Below are 24,735 nucleotides of genomic sequence, written 5' to 3'. Positions count from 1 at the left end.
TTACAAAAAATTAGCCGGGCATGGTGGCAGGCGCCTGTAGTCCCAGCTACTCGGGAGGCTGAGGCGGGAGAATGGCGTGAACCCGGAAGGCAGAGCTTGCAGTGAGCCGAGATAGCGCCACTGCACTCCAGCGTGGGGGGAAGAGCGAGACTCCATCTCCAAAAAAAAAAAGAAATGAAATAAGCCTATATATTTTGTGATTGAAAGGCCCTTTTCAATTTACTGGAAAATACCTGATTATATTTGAGTACACATTACTTCATTTTTTTTTTTTTACATTCAACCCACATTTGTATAGTACCTACAATGTACCAAACTTGAGTTTAGGTGCCAAAGATATCAGATGAACAACACAGGTTCATTCCGTGGGGAGCTTTCATTTTACTGAGAAAAACAAATAGGAAAAGAGTGAAGAAGGGGCTGCAGAGAAGAGGCTTAATTTTTGGTGTAGTCATGAAGGGTAAGTAGGAGTTTGCTGGGCAAAGAAGAGATCAGCAAAGATTCAAAGGCTTGGTCCATGGACAATTATTCAAAAGCTGGAGGTTGAGTTCAAGAAAGCAGTTTGGTTCTGTTGGAGTTTACAGTGTCAGAGAAGGAAAGGAGAGTTTCAGGGCCAGATCATGAAGGGCACTGACTTCCTAACCAGGGAGATTGTGTCAGACCCTGCAAGCAATTGAATTTAAGCCAATCAGGTTTACACTGTCTAGTATTTTAGAAGGACTCTCTGGCCGCTACTTGGAGAATGGATGGGAGAGGAGAGTTGAAGACAGGGAACCAGCTGGGCAGCAAGGTACTATGTGCACATTGTGTCATCTTTAAATAAATAATGTGCAATTGTTCAGAAACAGGCAACTGCTCATTCTTTCAAATGGATTAGGGTAGAAGGGCCTTCTTAGCAGAAAGCAATACGAAGCTTTTTTCCTTTAAAATATTGTTTCTTACTTATTAAGGTCATGTAGGCCTAAAAAGTGGTTCTTTTTTTAAAATAGCTTTATTGAGGTATGATTGATTGCAAAAAGCTGTACATACTCAATATATGCAATCTGATGAGTTTGGACATATGCTTACCTTAATATCCCTCTAAAGTATCAATTATTTTCATTATTCACACCTTAGACTAAATTTCTTTTATCACTGACTTTTCTCTCTTCCCCAGCTGAATATTTGACCTTGAGGGCAGTGGCATTTCAAATGGAAGATTAAAATTAAATTAAATTAGAACTCAAATTAAATTAAGAGCTGGGGGACTTCTGAGGAGGATTAATTTGAATTAGGAACTTTGATCAAATGTCCAAGAAGTCAGTTGGAAAATGAGAGAAGACATTGAGGAGAACAGAGAGCAGATTAATTCAGTTTGCAGTTGTACTAGGATTTTCAAAAGAAGGTGTTCTATTTCCAAAGTTCTCTATATAATACTTAAGCTGTAAGTTAATAATGCTGGAAGCACTTGCTAGTGTGTGTGCCAGGTCGTAACATCAGGGTGAATGTTAATGGCTACATAATTTGCAGGGCCCAGGGCAAAGTGAAAATGCAGGCCCCTTATTCGGAAAGCAGGAACGAAGGGCCATTAAAGGTGATAATGTATAAAACTGTCCTTTCTTCTGCCATTCCTCTCTTGACTTTTTCTACTAGTTTTTATTTGATATTTCACATTATTCCAAGTAAATAAAAAACAAAAATATAAACAGCACAAATTTTAGCATTCACTTTGTATTGTGCAATGCAACTATAAGAATAGTTGATTTGCATGCAGAATCAGCAAAAATTAGGTATTTCATAGATCGTACATATGTATGTCATCCTTACCCAAACAGTGGAAATGATATACAAGATTTAAATAACTGTTTATATTTCATTTCTGGATACACTCTCCCCCTTTGACTTACTCATGAGTAAGAAAGGATTGCAAGAAAAAGAGCTGCAGTTTGCTCTTTCTTTCTCTCTCTTTGTATGTCTTCGTTTTCAGCATAAACAGTTGGCTGATACAGGGAATTATTCAAGGAACAAAGGATGCAATAGGCTCCCGTGGTCATCTGTGTTTCTTAGAACCCTTTGCCTTCTTGCTAAGTTTGAAGGAAGTTCTGGTTCCAGTGGCGAGCATGGCCTCTTGGGGCTGCCAGCTTCCCCACTTACTCACAGACATAATACACTTACTCGTGCTCTCATGTTGAAACACACCAGACTCCCATGAATTGTGCATCCCCCAGAATTCACCATTATGAACACCATGTGTGAATGAGGCAGCACAGAATGGCTGAGCATGTGCAGAGTGTGCAGACAGCCCCTGCTCCCTTGATGCTTACTGTCCTATTGGACTTTGCCCACAAAACACAGGTTCAACTACTAAAATCACTGAACAAAGCACAGGGCTTTTCTGAGCATGGGGTCCTCTCTCTGAAGCTCCATGGGTCACACACCCATGAATCCAGCCTGCCTTGAAATTTCTTATACACAAATGAGGAACCAATTAGCAAAGTGATTTGGAAACTGACTAGTCTTCCTTCTTTTATTATGTGAGCTAATGCTGTCTCAGACACATGGAAAGTCACAGAATAAATGCAGACCTCATTCTGGAATTTATTTCTAAGATCTGCTGGAGTGAAGCAGATAGATAGTTTACCATTGTTTTCAAACCTACATAATAGTTTATGGACTATAAGGTAAAATTTAAGTAAAATTTAAGATAAAATGTGAGATTTAAAACAAATGATGCTTATTACATAAAACAGGGAGTTGGGTAAAACAACTTAAGGAAACTATTTGAGTGCAAAGACAAGCACTCAGAGTTAAGTGAGCTGGCGGCCCGGTCCCACCTCTGATCTTGGTGGTCGGTGATCTCAGACAAGCCATGTCCCCCTCTAGTTTTCATAAACTTCATCTCTAAAACAGGATTTAAACATAGATGGTTTCTGGTTTAAAATTTGTTCTGTGAAAGAGGCATTTATAAATCAAGAAACTCATTTTAAAGATACAATTGTAGACTTGAAAGATTTCACCCTGGAACTTCCAGAGTTTCTCAGCCATCCATGCCTTTCAGAAATGTTCCTCCTCAGCTGTGCACTTGGCACTATGGTCATGATCATGTTTCTCATATTTCTGCATCTTCTTCATCTTAGAGGACTATTAATCATTTCTTAAAAAAAACATTCTTAAGTGCTAGAAGATAAAGTAAAAAAACGAGATCTATGTCCAAAGAAATCCAGGGAGATCCAAGAAAAGTTTAGGGTTTTTTTAGGTCTATAGATTCATATCTGTTCAGTTTTCACTTTCTCTGTAGACCTTTCATCTCCTATCCAAACAAAAATTTACCTTGCTTCCTGGAAATTCTCTTTTATGACTTACTGTGTACAATTATCAACATTTTATCAGGAGATTATTTCCCTTTGTTTTAAAAAGGACTGCCAAAATGTAAAGTATGATATTGTGTCTTGCAGAAATTGATTGTTTTTTCACAGAAAGATAAACATAATCTTATAATATAGTCAGCAGAAAAAGATATATTTATAAATAATGGCAGGAAACAGAAGGGAATTAAAATATGTTGCATTCCTGTTACATACCAGGTACTGCGCATTACATATATTATTTTATTTAATCCTTGTATAATCATCTGTGGTGGTGGAAATAGGAAAAACTACCAATTACCTATGCTATACTAGAAAGCTTCTAACACAAACTCCAGCCCAGACTTCTCTCCCACTTTCCAGTGTTGTATATCCAACCACCTATGTGGCAAGTCCAGTTGGCACTGATAATTCAATCAATATGGCCAGACTGAACACATCAGCTTTCCCTAAAAAGCCTGCTCTAGACTCAGTCTTTCTCATCTCAAGCGACATCGAGGTCACTCTTCCAGTTGCTTAGGCCAGAAATCTTGGGGTCATTGTTGTCTCTTTATTTTCTCACCCTAATCACCCAATCCATCAAAAGGTCATGTCAACTCTTGCTTCAAAACAAGTTCAGCATGGATCTGACTGCTCCTCAGCCCCACCCGAGTCGGAGCAAATGTTGCCTGTCTTCGGGTGCTTCACAGCTTTCCAGCTACCTGCATCCTGACCTCTCCTATGTACTATTCCAGACCAGCAGCCAGGATGAGGTTTTGAAACATAAGCCATGTCGACTGTAAGCTCAAACTCCTGCCATGGCCCCCTTTTCACTCTCAGAATAAAAGTTGAAAAGCCATGAGCCATCCTTGACCCACTCCTTCTTCCACTTCCCCACAGCACCCCACCACCCACCATGTTTAATGTTACAAATTCATAACAACTCATGTTTGCTCATAAGCTTATCTAAGTACTGAATTGCTGGACACATATCTTTCAATATACATATACCCACTTTTCAGTAGCATAGTTTCCTCTTAATGAATTCCTTATTCACTACTTTGGAAGGGCAAATATACACATCTTTACATTCAGAAAATATACTAAATGGCAACTGTGGGAGAAAAGTCTATGAGGTTAGCAATTGTAGTTGAACTACCTTGTATTATCTGTACCTACTACTATTCCTCACAGTGCCTTAGAAGACCCAGGGAGGAAAATGTGTTCCAAGTAGCAGGGTGAGCTAATCCACATAGAAGCATGATGTGAACTGTAGAGTGCCCAAATAATGCAATTTGTCGTGACTTATTTTCATTAGTTCCCACATGGTTCACAATGGGCAGCAGATTTGTACAAGTAAGTTGTGCACATACTTACTAATCTCCTCCCTCACTTCACTCCATCCCATGACTTTCTTGCAATCCCAAGACCAACCATGAACACCCCCGCCTTAGCACTATAACCCCTGCAGTTCCCTCTGCCTGGAACTCTCTTCTCTGGCATGGCACTCACTGCCTCACTTCTCTCAAGTTTTTGGTCAAATCTCACTTTCTTGGTGGAATCCCTTCCCCTCCCTACACCTCCCTACCCATGCACTTCTGATACCTCTTACCTTGGTCTGTTTTTCTTACATCTATAGCATGTTTCACCTTCTAAACTGCTCTATAATTTACTGCTTTACATTTAGTATTTACTTTCTGTTTATTTGTCTTTACTAAAATGAAATGTTCACTAATGTATTCTCATCCCCTAGATAGTGCATGGCATATGACAGATGCTCAATAAATCTTTGCAGAATGGTGGGGCGAATGAATGAATGAGAGAATGAATGAGTGCTTTCCCTTGTTCCTCATACTAACCCGACTAAAGTTAGCCAGGAGGTATTTTACAAATAAGGACATTAAAACTGAGAGAGGCTAGGTAACTTTCACAAGGCAGAAACTTTGTAAGAGTCAGATCTGAGATGAAAAGAGGACTTTCTGATCGGGACCTTCTCCACTTTATCACACTTCAAAACATGTATTTGATGAAAATATAGGTGTTCCATAAAATGCAATACCTTTGTAGTGTGTATTCTTCCTTCTGCACACTCTCAGCCAATAGTTTTTAAATAAGCCTCTTAGAATACTGTAACTAAAGTGACTGGTTTATAGAGTAACACACATAAAATGAATGATATGAGGTGTGTTCATCTTGACTCTGGCTGCAGAGTTACAGAAACAAACTAACTTGAGTTAGCTTAAGCCAAAAAAATTAATTTAAAAATAAGTAATGTAATTTAAAAAAAAAAAAAAAGGCGGAGGCCAAGGCAGGAGGATCACTTGAGGCCAGGAGTTTGAGACCAACCTGAGCAACATGGAGAGATTCTATGTCTATGAGAAATTAAATTAAAAAAAATAGCCGGCTGTGGTGGTGCACATCTAGTCCCAGCTACTCTGGAGGCTGAGGCAGGAGGAGCACTTGAGACCAGGAGTTTGAGGCTGCAGTGAGCTATGATCGCACCACTGCACTCCAGCCTGGATGACAGAGCAAGATTCCGTCTCTTTATCTCTTATGGATACATGAGCCCATGAAGGTCACAGGAAAAAATGAAAAAGAGGGAGCAGGAGGCAGATGAGTTGAGAGAGTTCTTGTTCCACCTTCCATGTGTGCCTCTTCCATTCTTCCTTCTCCATGGTTTACCCATCGCTCTTTAACCTGGACAAAGCTATAGTCTCACAGTCCCAATAATGGGCCTGGTTTGGGAAAAACACCTCTCCTGGTCCCATCAGGGATGTCCAGGAACGAGGACCCCTTTGACAACTGCAGGATGGAGAGTGCTGGGCAGACCCCAAAGAAAGGGACTCAGCAGACAACTCCCAATTAGCTGATTCTAGAAAAAGACAGTGGAAGAGTAGGAAGCACATGATTGAATCGAACAGCTGAAGTCCAAATTCCTGTTCTTCACCTTTCATCTGTGTAAATGGTTGCTAATGAGAAAACATACCTGAATCTTCTGATACTCAGATAATTATAGTGTACTTGTTCTTTTACGCTTGTTCTTTCTCAGATATAGATGCTAAATCTTGATTATGTGGTGGTTAAAAAAAAAGAACAGGAAGAAAAAAGTAAAAGAGGGACACTTGGGGTAAGGAAAAGAAAAAAAATTGGAGAATCAGGAGGTCTGCATTTTAATCTCAGTGCTGTCACCAAGAAGCAAATGCCTTGGGCAAGTCAATTCTCTGGTTTCAATGTCCTTCTCTATATAATGAGTAAATCAGACAGAATTGGCAGGTTTCCCAACCTGCTTCATCAGGAGAATTAGCTGGGAGCATTTTCAAAATGCAAATTTCCCCTGCCTTAACCATGAATATTCTGATTTAAATGATCTTGCATGAAATTCTGTAATTGTATTTTAATGCAAATTTCCAGGTGACTATGATGATCAACCACATTTGGCAACCATTAGACTAGATGACATTTAAGACCTCTCCTAGTGATTAATATATTTGTTTACCTAACAATTATCTAACTTATAAAACCAATTATAATAAAATGAATTTCTTCTTGTGTTTCTGGGTGTCTTTTTCAGAAATTACATAATCTTTCCACTTTGTTTCCAAAGAAAATTAAGAGTACTATCTAGTAGACAATAAATTCTCAATAAATAGTTGTGAACGGATAAATGATCAGTTCTATATATTTTTAGAAATTAATAATTTTTCATTATCTCCTGAGTTACTTAGTCCTCATATATGTGGGGGAGAAATTCCACTCAGAGCTTGTCTGGTTTAATGGAATATTGAAGATACTTAGCAGGATAATAGTATATAAATCAGGGCTCATAATCTTTAAAGTATAACTAAAAGCTTTTGATGATGGAGTCTCATTTTTGTCTTCTATGGCATGGATAAAGAGATATGTGTGAAAGTCAAATGTTCCTCCTGTGCATTATTATCATGCCTGAGGCTGTTATGTTTCTGTTGTTCTTGCCTTTTACCACCCACGGCACTTTCATACCTGTCAGCTTTGCCAGTCTCAAAATATTGCTTTAACAAATTCTACAGAGAATTGTACTAGCCCTGAACTTTTTGAAAGTCCAGTGTTCTTTTTGGAAACAAGATGTGAGTTTCTAAAGAGACTGAACTTCCAGACAGAGCATCTGGGACGTAATTCTGCCTCTGCCTCTGTGCCTATTCACTGCATAAAATTGATCGAGACATTTCACCTCTTCTGACATCTACTTCCTCTTCTGTAAAATGAATTCCACACTCATTTAAACACTATAATTCTTATAAATAATTAGGATGTTAAAAAAATGCAAATTATATTCTCAATTCTGAATATCACTATATTTCTGCTTATTACTTAGATTTATTATTTTTCTCATTCCCTTCTGACAATATTTTAATATGCTACCTAGATCCAAAAGAATACATTGCTTACAAAAAAATAGAAACAGATCTTTACAGGTACTTACACTTTCCAACATCAGATCATTTTTCTGTGTGACCCAAGTTCTTTTCTATGTCACTGTTCAGAAAGGAAACTCATAGCTCAGCCATATGGCATGTGATATGATCTGGAATAGTTACCTCTTTCATAAGTGTGGGTCCAGTCATACATTCCATTTTGTCACTTTTCTAAGAAACTATTTTTTTAATATTATTATTATTTTACTTTAAGTTCTGGGATACATGTACAGAACGTGCAGGTTTGTTACATAGGTATACATGTGCCATGGTGGTTTGCTGCATCCATCAACCCATCATCTAGGTTTTAAGACCCGCATGCATTAGGTATTTGTCCTAATTAAGGATAGTGGCTTGCACCAGCAAGTCCCTAGTAGCACACTTGGGAATATTATGCCATGAATGGCATCCTCCTGTGGTTTTTTCCCCAGAGTGAAAAGAACCACTCTGGAAAAAAAATGATACATTTTAGCCCTTTTTAAAGTCACAGTGGCTTAGTTGTACTGTTGATAAAACAAATAATGCTCAGGAAGTGAATACAATCGCATATGTGTACTATGTCATACAGAATCGGATCATTGATGTTTGCATTTTATTGCTTTTTAAAGAAAATAAATGATAGGAAATGTATATTGTAGAATATCAAATCTATTTATTACAGCAGCATTTTTTTTCTGTGTGATTGATTTTATTTTCTGAAAAGCATAAAAATACAAAGTGTGACATCATGCAAGAACACGGCCATGGCGGGCCGGGGGGCCCGGGGCCGGGGCCGAGGCGCGGAGGCGCGGGGCTGGATTCCTAGGGCCGCGGCGCTTCCCGGCATGCTCCGCTGCAGGCCCGCGCCTGCGCCCGGACTTTGCCATCGGCGGGGCAGTCGCGGGATGCGCCCGGGAGCCGCAGCCTGAGGTCCTCAGGTCTCTGAAGGTGTCGTGGAGGAACCTAGCACCTGCCATCCTCTCAGTCATCTGGTGCTAGTGACAAGGAATGCCTGCCATCTGACGAGAGGCCTGGACTGGATTGACCAGTCTCTGTCGGCTGCTGAGGAGCATTTGGAAGCCCTTCGAGAAGCAGCCCTAGCTTCTGAGCCAGATAAAGGCCTCCCAGGCCCCGAAGGCTTCCTGCAGGAGCAGTCTGCAATTTAGTGCCTACAGGCCAGCAGTTAGCCATGAAGACCCCTGCCGCCATCCCTAGGTGGCTCAGCTTAGCCTTCTACTTTTTCCTGTGGAGTTAGTTGTTCTCCACGGCTGGAGAGTTCAGCTGTGTGTGCATAGTAAAGCAGGAGATCCCCGTCAGTTTATGCCTCTTTTGCAGTTGCAAACTGTGGCTGGTGACTGGCAATCTAATACTACAGTTAGGGGAGATGCCATTCACTCTCTGCATAGAGGAGCATTGAAAACTGGTGGACTGTCAGCTTTATTTAGCTCACCTAGTGTTTTCAAGAAAATTGAGCCACCATTTAAAAAATCAAGAGGTTTCACATTAAAATCAGAATTTCTGGCCTCTCTCGATCGGTCAGAATGTGTGGCAATTCTGATCTGCATTTTCAGAAGAGGACAATCAATTGAAACTAAGTAGGGATTTCTTCTTTTAGCAAGACTTGTACTCTCTCACCTGGCCTGTTTCGTTTATTTGTATTATCCGCCTGGTCCCTGAGGCGTCTGAGTCCTCCCTCTTACAGGTTTGGGTTTGAAGCTGAGGAACTACAAAGTTGATGATTTCTTTTTTATCTTTATGCCTGCAATTTTACCTAGCTACCACTAGGTGGATAGTAAATTTATACTTATGTTAAAAAAAAAAAAAAAAAGAAAAGAAAAGAACACGGCCATGTAGATTTTCTATGAAACTCTCTTCTTAACAACATTGAATATAATGTCTGTCAGAATAGTTCTTATGAGATCATTTTTAAGTGTCTTTTTGTTTCAGGCTAGTTATTACATCTAATGATTGCATTGTTGTGTTTCAGAGCAGTTGAACATCAGATACCCAGAGTGACATCAGGTTAAAAAAAAGCCTGCAATTTGGATCTTTTCCTGCCTCGGAAGCAAGGAAAATGGACAATTGATAATCAAAGGTAAAACTGCCCCCTTTCCCCTTACTTGTATAGGAAGTAGCTTCTTAAATAACAGCTTCCTCTTCAGCTATCCTATATGAAACATTTTTTTAATAGCATGGTATATTTGAACAAAAATATTCCTGGCATACACTTTCCAAACATATTAACAATCTGTTGAATTTAAAGCCTATGTTTTTTAACTTCCTAGCTATCTGTACAGAATCTAGGCCAGATGTATTTTATATATTTAATCTTCTTCTTCTTGTTAATCTGGAATGGCATATTGGGCAAATGCCATTTTTATAAATCTGTGGACCCAAATATTGTACATTAGGTAGGTTAGGTATGAAATTATGGAAGTAAATGGCATAGTGTTAGCTTTTCTTAGCATATTGAACAAGTTTGCATTTATCCACACAGACATGTTCAACATGATGTAAGTGTGCTAAGAAAGGCAATGAAAGGCAGGGCACGGTGGCTCACGCCTGTAATTCCAGCACTTTGGGAGACCGAGGTGGGCGGATCACCTGAGGTCAGGAGTTTGAGACCAGCCTGGCAAATATGGTGAAACCGCCTCACCACTAAAAATACAAAAATTAGCCGGGTGTGGTGGCAGGTGCCTGTAATCCCAGATACCTGGGAGACTGAGGCAGGAGAATCACTTGAACCTGGAAGGCAGAGGTTGCAGTGAGCCAAGATTGCGCCACTGCACTCTAGCCTGGGTGACAGAGAGAGACTCCATCTCAAAAAAAAAAAAGAAAAGAAAAGAAAGGCAATGAAAACACTTGAGTCCTTGCTATCATCTCCACTCCTTTCATTATGTAGTTTTTGGAGGGAGAAAAAAAGAAGGGTCTTACCACATATAAATCAAATATACTACAGAAGTGGTGTCAGATCAGAAGGAGATTAATATTGCTGAATAATAAGCTATTGTCTTTGGGTTACTTGCTTGAGACAGTGACTTGGGTATGGCAATTTATTAGGGAGCTGATCCAAATATCAAGAGTTAGAAGCAGGAACAATGAATCAGGGAAGAAGCACAGGTCAAATTGCAGGTGGGTTAGCAAGTCCACCACGGCAGGCAGTGGGAACTTGGTTCCTCCCAGGAGGGGTACAGATGCCCAAATTTCTGTTAGAAAGATGTGCAGCAGGAGGTTTACTAACTGACTTTTTCCCCTTGGTTTTGGATTCCCCCAAGGAGCATGAATTCCCTCACAATGCTGGGCTGTGCCAGCCATGCATGGGCAGAAAGCAGAAAGACACTCAGTTGTCACTTGAGGTGTACACTGTAAGGCAGTGGTCCAGGGACGGGTTTCATGGAAGACAATTTTTCCATGGACAGGGTAGGGAGGTGGGGAGATGGTTTCAGGATAAAACTGTTCCACCTCAAGTCATCAGGAATTAGATTCTCATAAGGAGCACATACCTAGATTCCTCACATGGACAGTTCACAATAGGGATCATGCTCCTATGAGAATTTACTGCTGCCACTGATCTCACAAGAGGCAGAGCTCAGGCCGTAATGCACGCTGGCCCACTGCTCACTTCCTGCTGTGTGGCCCAGTTCCTAACAGGAACCAGTACTGGTCTGTGACCTGGGGGTCAGGGATCCCTGCAAAGGCAAGGAGACTCCCCTGTAGCTGTGGCTGACATCCAAAGTGAACCCCGGAACATAATGCAGGGAGCCAGCCGCATCTGTTGCAGCTCCTTTTACTTTATTCTAAATCAGCATTTTTCTCCTCAATGAAGTATCTCCAAGAAAAAAAAAAGTTTTGTGTTTTAAAGACATTAAATAATTATACCTAAATATCATGGAATCCGAGTGAGTTCTGTTTTGAAACTAACTTCTTCATGAATAAATTGTCCATGTTCAGTAAATGGCATAGTGTCAGCTAAGTAAGAAATGCATGTGAGTCCACATGTATATTTGAGACATTATATAAGATTCAAAGTATGACCAACATGCTGGAATAGTCAGAATTAATATAACAACATTTAATTATAGCTATATTTGTTACTCACTTTATATTGTTTCATTTACAAGAAGGTGTCTGTGTATACACAAAAATTTAATTTTTGTCTTTCCTATTTGGAAACAACCCTGTTTGTGTGAAATGCAAGACTGAAATTATATATATATATTATCTGGGCATAATGTTAGATGAATGGTCAGCTGGCAAAACAGATTTAGCACATTAAGGTGAATCGGAGCTTCTTTGTTTTGTTTTGACATGAGAACATTAAACAGATTGAAAATAAAGTTGGATAAAGCCTGTGGTTGTGTTGTGACCTAGAAGATCATATGCTCAGAGGAAGAATATAATTGATAAACTCTCTAAGGATCAGCTATTAAAAATAAAACAGACAACAACAAACATTTAAAGTGATGTGCATTTGCATGCAGATTTCCTTGTGAAGGAAATGAAAGTGAAGGAGACAGGAGAAAGGGCAGCAGAGAATGGTAGTGCAGGGAAACCAGGAAAGTCGTAGCAGATGCTAGGCAGAAATACCAAAAAGAGCAGACAGAATCAAACTAGGGATGAAGAGGATCCATGACATGCAAACTGAGTGAAGGGCCCCAGTTCATTTGAGGCTGGACATCCTCCTGAATAACCAAAGAAAAATTACTGTGTCTTCTCACCTGAACAATGTTATTGCCCCTCATTAGTTTACCTCTCCCTGGTCTCCTTTGGCTCCAAAGTCTTCCAGAATCACAGCTCTGATCATGTCTGCTTTTTGCTTGGAAAATGTTCTCTGATTTACCAATTCATCATCATCTAAATTTCTTAAGCAGACATTTAAAGCCTGCCACTCTAAGGTGTTAGACTTATTATTTTTATTATTTGACCTCACTTACCAGTGGCCTAGCCCATTGTGTAGAAATGTAAGGGCTGTGATTTTTTTCACGCCTTCCAAGTGATTTTAAGGCTTTGTGGTTTTCAAACACAGATTGGTCTAGAGCAAGCTTATCTAGCCCGCTTTATTTTGTTGTTGTTGTTGTTGTTGCTGTGTTTTGTTTTGTTTTGTTTTAGGCTTTTAGCAGTCTGAAGCCATGGCTTTTAGTTTCTGTCTCTAGTGATAAATGGAAAAGAGAGACAAGGATGGGGCTTTACATGCCCAACCAGAAACAGAAACTAAGAACACATAACTGTATTCTCTCCCTTGGACACCCCTGTTCTGGAGTGAGGCCCAGGAATGTACATTTCTAACATGTTCCCAGATGATGCTGATCTGTTCCATGAGACCTTAACTTGGAGAACCACTCTGTAAACTAAATGATCCAGGCTGGCACTATAAGTTCTGCATTACAGTTTGAGTCAAAGACTGATCACAATGAAAAGTCTTCCTTGCCAACATCACCATTGCAGGTGGGTGTGTTAGTTTAATAACAAGCTCTGAGTTTTCTGGTCAAATACCATCTTAATATCATAAAATTCCAAACAGTAAGATTTTTGATGCATTTTTATATCCTTTACTGTGTCATAGACTTTGGAAACCCATAAATATCTGTTGGATGGATAAAGGATGGATGGATGGATGGATTGATGGGTGGATGGATGGATGGATGGAAGGAAGAATGGATGAACAGGTTTAGCAACCAAGAACTGGTTTCAGCACAAAACTTAAATTCCTACAAAGAAACTACTCTGGCTTGTGCCATAGAGAAAGATAGTTTTCCTTCACACAGAAACCTTATTATATAAGCCCATACTCAATATATAAGACCTATTATTAGATGAAATAACACTACGTAGTTAAAGCCCAAGCATCTGGGTGTCAATAGTATTGTGCTCTTTAATAAACAGAGTCTCTCACGAAAGACTTTTTGCTACTTGATTGAGTACAACCGGGGAAATGTCATTTCTATCAAGATAAATTGTACATTTTACTTTGTAAAAGAGCCACTGGTTGTGTGAAACCAGCAAATCACATCTATTTAATAAATTCCTTTGCAAATGTCTTTTCCTTGAGTTTAAATTTTGCAGCTGCAGCATAATTTGAATGTTTATTCACATTTAGGACAATTATGCTTTCTGGTTTTTTTGCTTTCTTGCATTCAAATATGTTCATGTGTCAGTGTTGCACATTTTCTCTCTACATCTTTTATCTGCATGCATCATCCCATGATTGGCTTGGTAAATTTTTCCTACTTTTCTTGCTAAAATAACTGTTCCTTCTGTCTGTTTTCTGCCTACTCTTTGATTTATTCCAGAAATTGGGCTCAATGCCTACTTTTAGAGCTCAGTATGAAATTTATTTTGTATGTTTTCAAACCAAGTCTCCACTTATTTTTTTGTTATGTATTCCGTAGTGGAGTCAACCTCAGAATGCATTCATGAAAAAGCCTGTAATCATATATTAGCATAAATAACAACAACAGATGATAATATGAATGCTTGAAAATTTATTTTTTAAATGTACTTCATAATTCACTTTTGTAAGAGGAAATTAAAATGTTCATTTTATGTTGTGGCTTGCCTAATAGTAAAGCTTAAATATTAATTAAAACGTAAATGTCCTAGCCCCAACTTTGTTATTACCTTGATGTATGTTCTTGGCGAGTCCCTAGGCTTCAGTTACTTCCATTATAAAAAGAAAGGTTTAGGATAAATAACCCCTGGAATTCATTCTAGTGCCTTATCTTGCAATTTCAAGGTACAGATCATATGAAATCCTACCTAAAATCCGACACAAAATTATGAGTGAGTCAATCAGTCAACTAAGGGCACATATTTGAAAGTAGAGTTGAAAAGGCAGGATTTGGGATTCAGAAAGACTTGAGTTCAAAACTCAGCTCTTTCACTTATTAACTATGTGAATGTGGCAAATGGACTGAACCACTCTATGTACTTTAGTATCTTCATCTGTAAAATGGGGGCAGTGTTATTATCTGAAAGGTCACTTTAAAGACCAGAGGTAGTGTATAAAATAAATCCAGCATCTGGTAGGAGCTGAACATACATAGCTAGAAGCTGACCAGAATCCCACCACGGTTTTGGAGGTTAATGGAGATTACTGTATACTCTTCTTTTCCAATATAATTCTACAAGAGTAAGAAACTTTTATTTAGGACTTTAAAATATGAACACACTTTAGAAAATGTATCCATAATTTAGTCATCTGAGACTGAAAGGCTAGTGGAAAAATTCAGCATTATTTTATCTACACGGGATAACTCTGGTTCTATAAACTGCTGATGGTTACATGTGTCAAGCCAGGCCTTTTTCATGAAGAGTGATTCCTCAGTGTCAAGCATGAAGTTTGCAAATTACATTTTGTTTTCTGCCTTGTAATCTAGCCATGGCTTGGGGAGAAACTAAAATAAAAATTCTTCAAGGCAAAAGTTTAACCTGAATAAATGTTCATATGGTCTCAATTTTTAACTGATTTCAGAATGACTAAAATTATTCATTTTTTTCTTCTCATTCTCCAAAAAATTATTTTCATAGCCAATTTGCCAGATGCAGCTTTATACCCAGAGGCAAAAGAAATCAAATTTCTGGTCAATAGAAGATTCATTTACTAAGAGATTCATGCAGATATTGAATACTTTTCTGTTCTTTTTTATGTTTTTGAGTTTCAGTTGTCATTCTGATATTGGTTAACCCCAGTACTTGCCAGCAGAAATTCAAAGCTGCCTACTTCACAGGAGTAGATCAATAAAGTTTTGCTGGAATATTTCATCAATCTTTGCACAGGATTTAATCCTTTTGGCTATTTTTCTATTTTGATATTCTATAAATCCTCTCAAGTTAATGTGTTGTGAGATAAATCTTACTATTTCACTATTTTATACTTTTTATGTCAGAAATAATTTAGAAACTAAAAACTGCTATTGCTACTTGATACCTTGATTTTTTCAGACATCTGTAAGATACAAAATCTAATTGTAGAATACTGTGTTTATTTGTCATGTCTCAGAGTCCTATCACTATCAGGATGATAATCATACTGATGAGGCTGTCTCAAACCTTATGAGATATAGATATAGATATGTAAATATATAGACATATTGTGGGGGTGGTGATATTGTAAATTGGGCAACCAAGTCCTTCACAATAGAAAAGTTATAGGCAATTATTACTGATATTGGAATTTTTAATAAAATGACCGATTAAGTACTCTCTGAGAGAAACATAAATGTTATTTTTAGATGATGAGATACTTTCTTTGTAAAACAACAGTATAATAGAATTTATTACAAATCACATATTTGAGTATTTGTTTATACTGTAAGAATGTTCAAGGACAACATTTGACTATGCAGTAAAAAGGTGCAACTTGACAAGAATTATAAGAAAGGAAGAAAACGCATATTGACTGGATTTATTTTCTTTTTTCTATATTCTTATCATGTGCTAGACATTTTCCCCTAAAATTTTTACCTGTCTTATTTATTTTTTTTTCTTTTTTTTTAATTATACTTTAGGTTTTAGGGTACATGTGCACAATGTGCAGGTTTGTTACATATGTATCCATGTGCCATGTTGATTTCCTGCACCCATTAACTCCTCATTTACCATTAGGTGTATCTCCTAATGCTGTCCCTCCCCCCTCCCCCCACCCCACAACAGTCCCCGGAGTGTGATGTTCCCCTTCCTGTGTCCATGAGTTCTCATTGTTCAATTCCCACCTATGAGTGAGAACATGCGGTGTTTGGTTTTTTGTCCTTGCGATAGTTTACTGAGAATGATGTTTTCCAGTTTCATCCATGTCCCTACAAAGGACATGAACTCATCATTTTTTATGGCTGCATAGTATTCCATGGTGTATATGTGCCACATTTGCTTAATCCAGTCTATCGTTGTTGGACCTTTGGGTTGGTTCCAACTCTTTGCTATTGTGAATAGTGCCACAATAAACATACGTGTGCATGTGTCTTTATAGCAGCATGATTTATAGTCCTTTGGGTATATACCCAGTAATGGGATGGCTGGGTCAAATGGTATTTCTAGTTCTAGATCCCTGAGGAATCGCCACACTGACTTCCACAATGGTTGAACTAGTTTACAGTCCCACCAACAGTGTCAAAGTGTTCCTGTTTCTCCACATCCTCTCCAGCACCTATTGTTTCCTGCTTTTTTAATGATGGCCATTCTAACTGGTGTGAGATGGTATCTCACTGTGGTTTTGATTTGCATTTCTCTGATGGCCAGTGATGATGAGCATTTCTTCACGTGTTTTTTGGCTGCATAAATGTCTTCTTTTGAGAAGTGTCTGTTCTTGTCCTTTGCCCACTTTTTGATGGGGTTGTTTGTTTTTTTCTTGTAAATTTGTTTGAGTTCATTGTAGATTCTGGATATTAGCCCTTTGTCAGATGAGTAGGTTGCAAAAATTTTCTCCCATTCTGTAGGTTGCCTGTTCACTCTGATGGTAGTTTCTTTTGCTGTGCGGAAGCTCTTTAGTTTAATTAGATCCCATTTGTCAATTTTGGCTTTTGTTGCCATTGCTTTTGGTGTTTTAGACATGAAGTCCTTGCCCACGCCTATGTCCTGAATGGCATTGCCTAGGTTTTCTTGTAGGATTTTAATGGTTTTAGGTCTGACATTTAAGTCTTTAATCCATCTTGAATTAATTTTCGTATAAGGTGTAAGGAAGGGATCCAGTTTCAGCTTTCTACATATGGCTAGCCAGTTTTCCCAGCACCATTTATTAAATAGGGAATCCTTTCCCCGTTTCTTGTTTTTGTCAGGTTTGTCAAAGATCAGATAGTTGTAGCTATGCGGCATCATTTCTGAGGGCTCTGTTCTGTTCCATTGATCTATCTCTCTGTTGTGGTACCAGTACCACGCTGTTTTGGTTACTGTAGCCTTGTAGTATAGTTTAAAGTCAGGTAGCGTGATGCCTCCAGCTTTTTTCTTTTGGCTTAGGATTGACTTGGCGATGCGGGCTCTTTTTTGGTTCCATATGAACTTTAAAGTAGTTTTTTCCAGTTCTGTGAAGCAAGTCATTGGTAGCTTGATGGGGATGGCATTGAATCTATAAATTACCTTGGGCAGTATGGCCATTTTCACGATATTGATTCTTCCAACCCATGAGCATGGAATGTTCTTCCATTGGTTTGTATCCTCTTTTATTTCATTGAGCAGTGGTTTGTAGTTCTCCTTGAAGAGGTCCTTCACATCCCTTGTAAGTTGGATTCCTAGGTATTTGATTCTCTTTGAAGCAATTGTGAATGGGATTTCACTCATGATTTGGCTCTCTGTTTGTCTGTTATTGGTGTACAAGAATGCTTGTGATTTTTGTACATTGATTTTGTATCCTGAGACTTTGCTGAAGTTGCTAATCAGCTTAAGGAGATTTTGGGCTGAGACAATGGGGTTTTCTAGATATACAATCATGTCATCTGCAAACAGGGACAATTTGACTTCCTCTTTTCCTAATGGAATACCCTTTATTTCCTTCTCCTGCCTGATTGCTCTGGCCAGAACTTCCAGCACTATGTTGAATAGGAGCGGTGAGAGAGGGCATCCCTGTCTTGTGCCAGTTTTCAGAGGGAATGCTTCCAGTTTTTGCCCATTCAGTATGATATTGGCTGTGGGTTTGTCATAGATAGCTCTTATTATTTTGAGATACGTCCCATCAATACCTAATTTATTGAGAGTTTTTAGCATGAAGGGTTGTTGAATTTTGTCAAAGGCCTTTTCTGCATCTATTGAGATAATCATGTAGTTTTTGTCTTTGGTTCTGTTTATGTGCTGGATTACATTTATTGATTTGCGTATGTTGAACCAGCCTTGCATCCCAGGGATGAAGCCCACTTGATCATGGTGGATAAGCTTTTTGATCTGCTGCTGGATTCAGTTTGCCAGTATTTTATTGAGGATTTTTGCATCAATGTTCATCAAGGATATTGGTCTGAAATTCTCTTTTTTGGTTATGTCTCTGCCAGGCTTTGGTATCAGGACGATGCTGGCTTCATAAAATGTGTTAGGGAGGATTCCCTCTTTTTCTATTGATTGGAATAGTTTCAGAAGGAATGGTACCAGTTCCTCCTTGTACCTCTGGTAGAATTCAGCTGTGAATCCATCAGGTCCTGGACTCTTTTTGGTTGGTAAGCTATTGATTATTGCCACAATTTCAGAACCTGTTATTGGTCTATTCAGAGATTCAACTTCTTCCTGATTTAGTCTTGGGAGGGTGTATTTGTCGAGGAATTTATCCATTTCTTCTAGATTTTCTAGTTTATTTGCATAGAGGTGTTTGTAGTATTCTCTGATGGTAGATTGTATTTCTGTGGGATCAGTGGTGATATCCCCTTTTTCATTTTTTATTGCATCTATTTGATTCTTCTCTCTTTTCTTCTTTATTAGTCTTGCTAGCGGTCTATCAATTTTGTTGATCTTTTCAAAAAACGAGCTCCTGGATTCATTAATTTTTTGAAGGGTTTTTTGTGTCTCTATTTCCTTCAGTTCTGCTCTGATTTTAGTTATTTCTAGCCTTCTGCTAGCTTTTGAATGTGTTTGCTCTAGCTTTTCTAGTTCTTTTAATTGTGATGTTAGGGTGTCAATTTTGGATCTTTCCTGCTTTCTCTTGTGGGCATTTAGTGCTATAAATTTCCCTCTACACACTGCTTTGAACGTGTCCCAGAGATTCTGGTTATGTTGTGTCTTTGTTCTCGTTGGTTTCAAAGAACATCTTTATTTCTGCCTTCATTTCATTATGTACCCAATAGTCATTCAGGAGCAGATTGTTCAGTTTCCATGTACTTAAGTGGTTTTGAGTGAGTTTCTTAATCCTGAGTTCTAGTTTGATTGCACCGTGGTCTGAGAGAAAGTTGGTTATAATTTCTGTTCTTTTACATTTGCTGAGGAGAGCTTTACTTCCAACTATGTGGTCAATTTTGGAATAGGTGTGGTGTGGTGCTGAAAAAAATGTATATTCTGTTGATTTGGGGTGGCGAGTTCTGTAGATGTCTATTAGGTCCACTTTCTGTAGAGCTGAGTTCAATTCCTGGATATCCTTGTTAACTTTCTGTCTCGTTGACTTGTCTAATGTTGACAGTGGGGTGTTAAAATCTCCCATTATTATTGTGTGGGAGTTTAAGTCCCTTTGTAGGTCACTGAGGACTTGCTTTATGAATCTGGGTGCTCCTGTGTTGGGTGCATATATATTTAGGATAGTTAGCTCTTCTTGTTGAATTGATCCCTTTACCATTATGTAATGGCCTTCTTTGTCTCTTTTGATCTTTGTTGGTTTAAAGTCTATTTTATCAGAGACTAGGATTGCAACCCCTGCCTTTTTTTGTTTTCCAGTTGCTTGATAGATCTTCCTCCATCCCTTTATTTTGAGTCTATGTGTGTCTCTGCATGTGAGATGGGTTTCCTGAATACAGCACACTGATGGGTCCTGACTCCTTATCCAGTTTGCCAGTCTGTGTCTTTTAATTGGAGCATTTAGCCCATTTACATTTAACGTTAATATTGTTATGTGTGAATCTGATCCTGTCATTATGATGTTAGTTGGTTATTTTGCTCGTTAGTTGCTGCAGTTTCTTCCTAGCCTCGATGGTCTTTACAATTTGGCGTGTTTTTGCAGTGGCTGGTACCGGTTGTTCCTTTCCATGTTTAGTGCTTCCTTCAGGAGCTCTTTTAGGGCAGGCCTGGTGGTGACAAAATCACTCAGCGTTTGCTTGTCTGTAAAGTATTTTATTTCTCCTTCACTTATGAAGCTTAGTTTGGCTGGATATGAAATTCTGGGTTGAAAATTCTTTTCTTTAAGAATGTTGAATATCGGTCCCCACTCTCTTCTGGCTTGTAGAGTTTCTGCCGAGAGATCAGCTGTTAGTCTGATGGGCTTCCCTTTGTGGGTAACCCGACCTTTCTCTCTGGCTGCTCTTAACATTTTTTCCTTCATTTCAACTTTGGTGAATCTGACAATTATGTGTCTTGGAGTTGCTCTTCTCGAGGAGTATCTTTGTGGCGTTCTCTGTATTTCCTGAATCTGAATGTTGGCTTGCCTTGCTAGATTGGGGAAGTTCTCCTGGATAATATCTTGCAGAGTGTTTTCCAACTTGGTTCCATTCTCCCCGTCATTTTCAGGTACACCAATCAGACGTAGGTTTGGTCTTTTCACATAGTCCCAAATTTCTTGGAGGCTTTGTTCATTTCTTTTTATTCTTTTTTCTCTAAACTTCCCTTCTCTCTTCATTTCATTCATTTCATCTTCCATCAGCGATACCCTTTCTTCCAGTTGATCGCATCTGCTACTGAGGCTTCTGCAATCTTCGCGTAGTTCTCGAAACTTGGCTTTCAGCTCCATCAGCTCCTTTAAGCCCTTCTCTCCATTGGTTATTCTAGTTATCCATTCTTCTAATATTTTTTCAAAGTTTTTAACTTCTTTGCTGTTGTTTTGAATTTCCTCCCGTAGCTCAGAGTAGTTTGATCATCTGAAGCCTTCTTCTCTCAACTCATCAAAGTCATCCTCCATCCAGCTTTGTTCCGTTGCTGGTGAGGAACTGCGTTCCTTTGGAGGAGGAGAGGTGCTCTGCTTTTTAGAGTTTCCAGTTTTTCTGCTCTGTTTTTTCCCCATCTTTGTGGTTTTATCTACTTTTGGTCTTTGATGATGGTGATGTACAGATGGGTTTTTGGTGTGGATGTCCTTTCTGTTTGTTAGTTTTCCTTCTACCAGACAGGACCCTCAGCTGCAGGTCTGTTGGAGTTTACTAGAGGTCCACTCCAGACCCTGTTTGGCTGGGTGTCAGCAGCGGTGGCTGCAGAACAGCGGATTTTCGTGAGACCACCAATTCAGCTGTCTGATAGTTCCTCTGGAAGTTTTGTCTCAGAGGAGTACCTGGCCGAGTGAGGTGTCAGTCTGTCCCTACTGGGAGGATGCCTCCCAGTTAGGCTGCTCAGGGGTGAGGGACCCACTTTAGGAGGCAGTCTGTCCATTCTCAGATCTCCAGCTGCGTGCTGGGAGAACCACTACTCTCTTCAAAGCTGTCAGTCAGACAGGGACATTTAAGTCTGTGGAGGTTCCTGCTGACTTTTTGTTTGTCTGTGCCCTGCCCCCAGAGGTGGAGCCTACAGAGGCCGGCAGGCCTCCTTGAGCTGTGGTGGGCTCCCCCCAGTTCGAGCTTCCTGGCTGCTTTGTTTACCTAAGCAAGCCTGGGCAATGGCGGGCACCCCTCCCCCTGCCTCGCTGCCGCCTTGCAGCTTGATCTCAGACTGCTGTGCTAGCAATCAGTGAGACTCCGTGGGCATAGGACCCTCCGAGCCAGGTGCGGGACACAATCTCCTAGTGTGCCGTTTTCCAGGCCCGTTGGAAAAGCGCAGTATTAGGATGGAACTGACCCGATATTCCAGGTGCCGTCTGTTACCCCTTTCTTTGACTAGGAAAGGGAACTCCCTGACCCCTTGCGCTTCCCGAGTGAGGCAATGCCTCGCCCTGCTTCGGCTCGCGCACAGTGCGCTTCACCGACTGTCCTGCACCCACTGTTTGGCATTCCCTAGTGAGATGAAACTGGTACCTCAAGCAGAAATGCAGAAATCACCCATCTTCTGTGTCGCTCGGGCTGGGAACTGGAGACCGGAGCTGTTCCTATTCGGCCATCTTGGCTCCACCCCTGTCTTATTTATTTAAAGGCTATGTTTAGAGAAACAATGATACCATGTTAAAAAATAGACATTAGCAAAATTGAATAGTAAGGGAGGTGGAGCAAGATAGCTGGATAGAGGCCTCCACTGTCATCCTCTCTGCAGGATCACCACATTAAGCAACTATCTGCACAAATTCACCATTATAAGAACTAAAAATCAGGTGAGTGATCACAGTACGTGGTGTTAACTTCATATCACTAAAAGAGGCACTGAAAAACTGTTGAATTGCCTACAGCACCCCTTCCCTGTCTCCCAGCAGGGGCCCTGTGGCTCAGAGAGGAAATCTGTGTGCCTGGGGGAGGGAGAACACAGTGATTGTGGGACTTTGCATAGGAACTCAGTGCTGCCCTATCACAGTGGAAAGCAATGTGGGACAGAACTTAGCCAGCACTCATGAAGGCAGCACTTAGACTAGTCCTAGCCAGAGGGGAATTATCTGTCCCAGCAGTCAGAACTCTAATTCTGGCAAGCCTCACCACTGTGGGCTAAAGTGCTGTGGGGTTCTAAATAAACTTAAATGCTAGTCTAGGCCACAAGGACTGCAATTCCGGGGCAAGTCCTGGTGCTGTGCTGGACTCGGAGCCAGTGGGCTTGGGGTGCTTACGATCTGTTCAGACACCAGCTGATACAGCTAAGAAAGTGCTTATGCCACCCCTCCCCCAGCACCAAGCAACACAGCTGGCACCCTGAGATACTTCTTCCTTCTGCTTGAGGAGAGGGGAGAGAAAAGAGGACTTTGTCTTGCATCTTAGATACCAGCACAGCCACAGTAGGCTAGGACACCAGATAGAGTCCTGAGGATCTAGCTGTTGCATGATATATCTAAGGAAAACTTGGGCCAGAAAGGAACCCACTGCCTTGAAGAGAAGGACCCAGTCCTGGCAGAATTCATCACTTGATGAGTAAAAAGTGGGCCCTGAATATTTAACTGTGGCAGCCAGGCAGCACTTGCCATGGGCCTTGGTTGTGACTCAGAGCCATGCTCGATGCACATGTGACCCAGTACATCCCCAGTTTGGGTGACTAGGGGTAGAGACTATTTCTGCTTACGAAAATGAGAGGGGAAAGTAAAGTGGACTTTGTCTTGCACCATAGGTACCAGCTCACCCACAGTGGAGTAGAGCACCAAGCAGGCTTGGGGTACCCAATACCAGGCCTTGTCTCTTGACTGGCATTTCTAGGCCTTCCCTGGGCCAGAGGGGAACCTGTTGCCCTGAAGAGTGAGTCCCAGGCCTGGCAGCACTCACCAGAAGCTAACTCAAGAGCCCTGGCAGTACTCATCACGGGCCTTGGGCAGTGGTGGCCATGGAGAGAGGTTCTTCTCCTTGTGGAAAAGGGAGGGAACAGTGGGAAAGACTTTGACTTGTGAGTACCAGCTCAGCTGCAGTACAATAGGGCATCAGGTTGATTTTTATAGTATCTGACTCCAAGCCCTGGCTCCTGGATTGTGTCCCTAGACCTCCCTGGGACAAAGGGGAACTTGCCATCCTGAAGGATAGGATACAAGCCTAGCTGGCTTTGCTACCTGCTGATTGTAGAGCCCTAGGGCCTTGAGCAAATATAAGTGGTAGCCAGGCAGAGGTTAGTGCGGGCCTTGGGCGAGACCCAGTACCATGCCGGCTTCAGGTCTGACCCAGCACACTCCCAGTGGTGGTGGCCACAGGTGAGCTTGTGTCACCTCTCTCCCAGCTCCAGGCAGCTCAGCACAGAGAAAGACTCTGCTTGTTTGGGAGAAAGTAAGAGAGGAGAACAAGAGTCTTTGCCTGGCAATCTAGAAAATTTTTCCTGATCTTCTCCGAGACCACCAAGGTAGTACCTCTGTGATTCTGCAAGAGCAGAATCACCTCACAGCATTGCTGGGCTTGGGGTGCTGCCTAATACAGATATGCCCATAGTGACAGAAAAACTTAGATCATAATACTCAAATACTTTTGAATACCAATACCTGGAAACCCTTCCAAAGGATAGGTACAGACAAGCCTTTTAATCCTGTTGGCTATTTTTCTATTTTAATATTCTATAAATCTTCTCAAGTTAATGTGTTCTGAGATAAATCTTACTATTTCACCGTTCTATACTTTTTATGTCAGAAATAATTTAGAAGCTAAAAACTTCTATTGCTATTTGATAACTTGATTTTTTCAGACATCCGTAAGATAATAAAATCTATTTGTGGAATACTGTGTTTATTTTTCATGTCTCAGAGACCTGTCTCTATCAAGATGAGAATCTTACTGATGAGGCTGTCTCAAGCCTTATGAGATACAGACAGATATAGATATGTAGATATATTGTGTTGGGTGGTA

The 24,735-nt window shown here is 40.2% G+C and overlaps 1 protein-coding gene across 7 annotated transcripts in view; it reads left to right on the top strand.

The window, feature by feature from the left end:
- Positions 1-24,735, top strand: part of DLGAP1 (DLG associated protein 1) — a 993,959-nt gene that overhangs the window by 295,804 nt on the left and 673,420 nt on the right. For 6 of the 7 annotated variants that reach the window (XM_058438584.1, XM_032152722.2, XM_058438585.1 and 3 more), the window contains one exon: positions 9,741-9,848. The gene's annotated coding sequence lies outside the window, so the exon portion shown is untranslated. The remainder of the gene's footprint in view (positions 1-9,740; positions 9,849-24,735) is intronic. The other variant, XM_032152723.2, reaches the window with a different exon arrangement.

Source organism: Hylobates moloch, unplaced genomic scaffold (genome assembly GCF_009828535.3).
Source record: "Hylobates moloch isolate HMO894 unplaced genomic scaffold, HMol_V3 SCAFFOLD_5, whole genome shotgun sequence".
Lineage (NCBI taxonomy): Eukaryota > Metazoa > Chordata > Mammalia > Primates > Hylobatidae > Hylobates > Hylobates moloch.
Note: the sequence above shows the minus strand (reverse complement) of the source record. Positions and strands in the feature narration are given on the sequence as shown.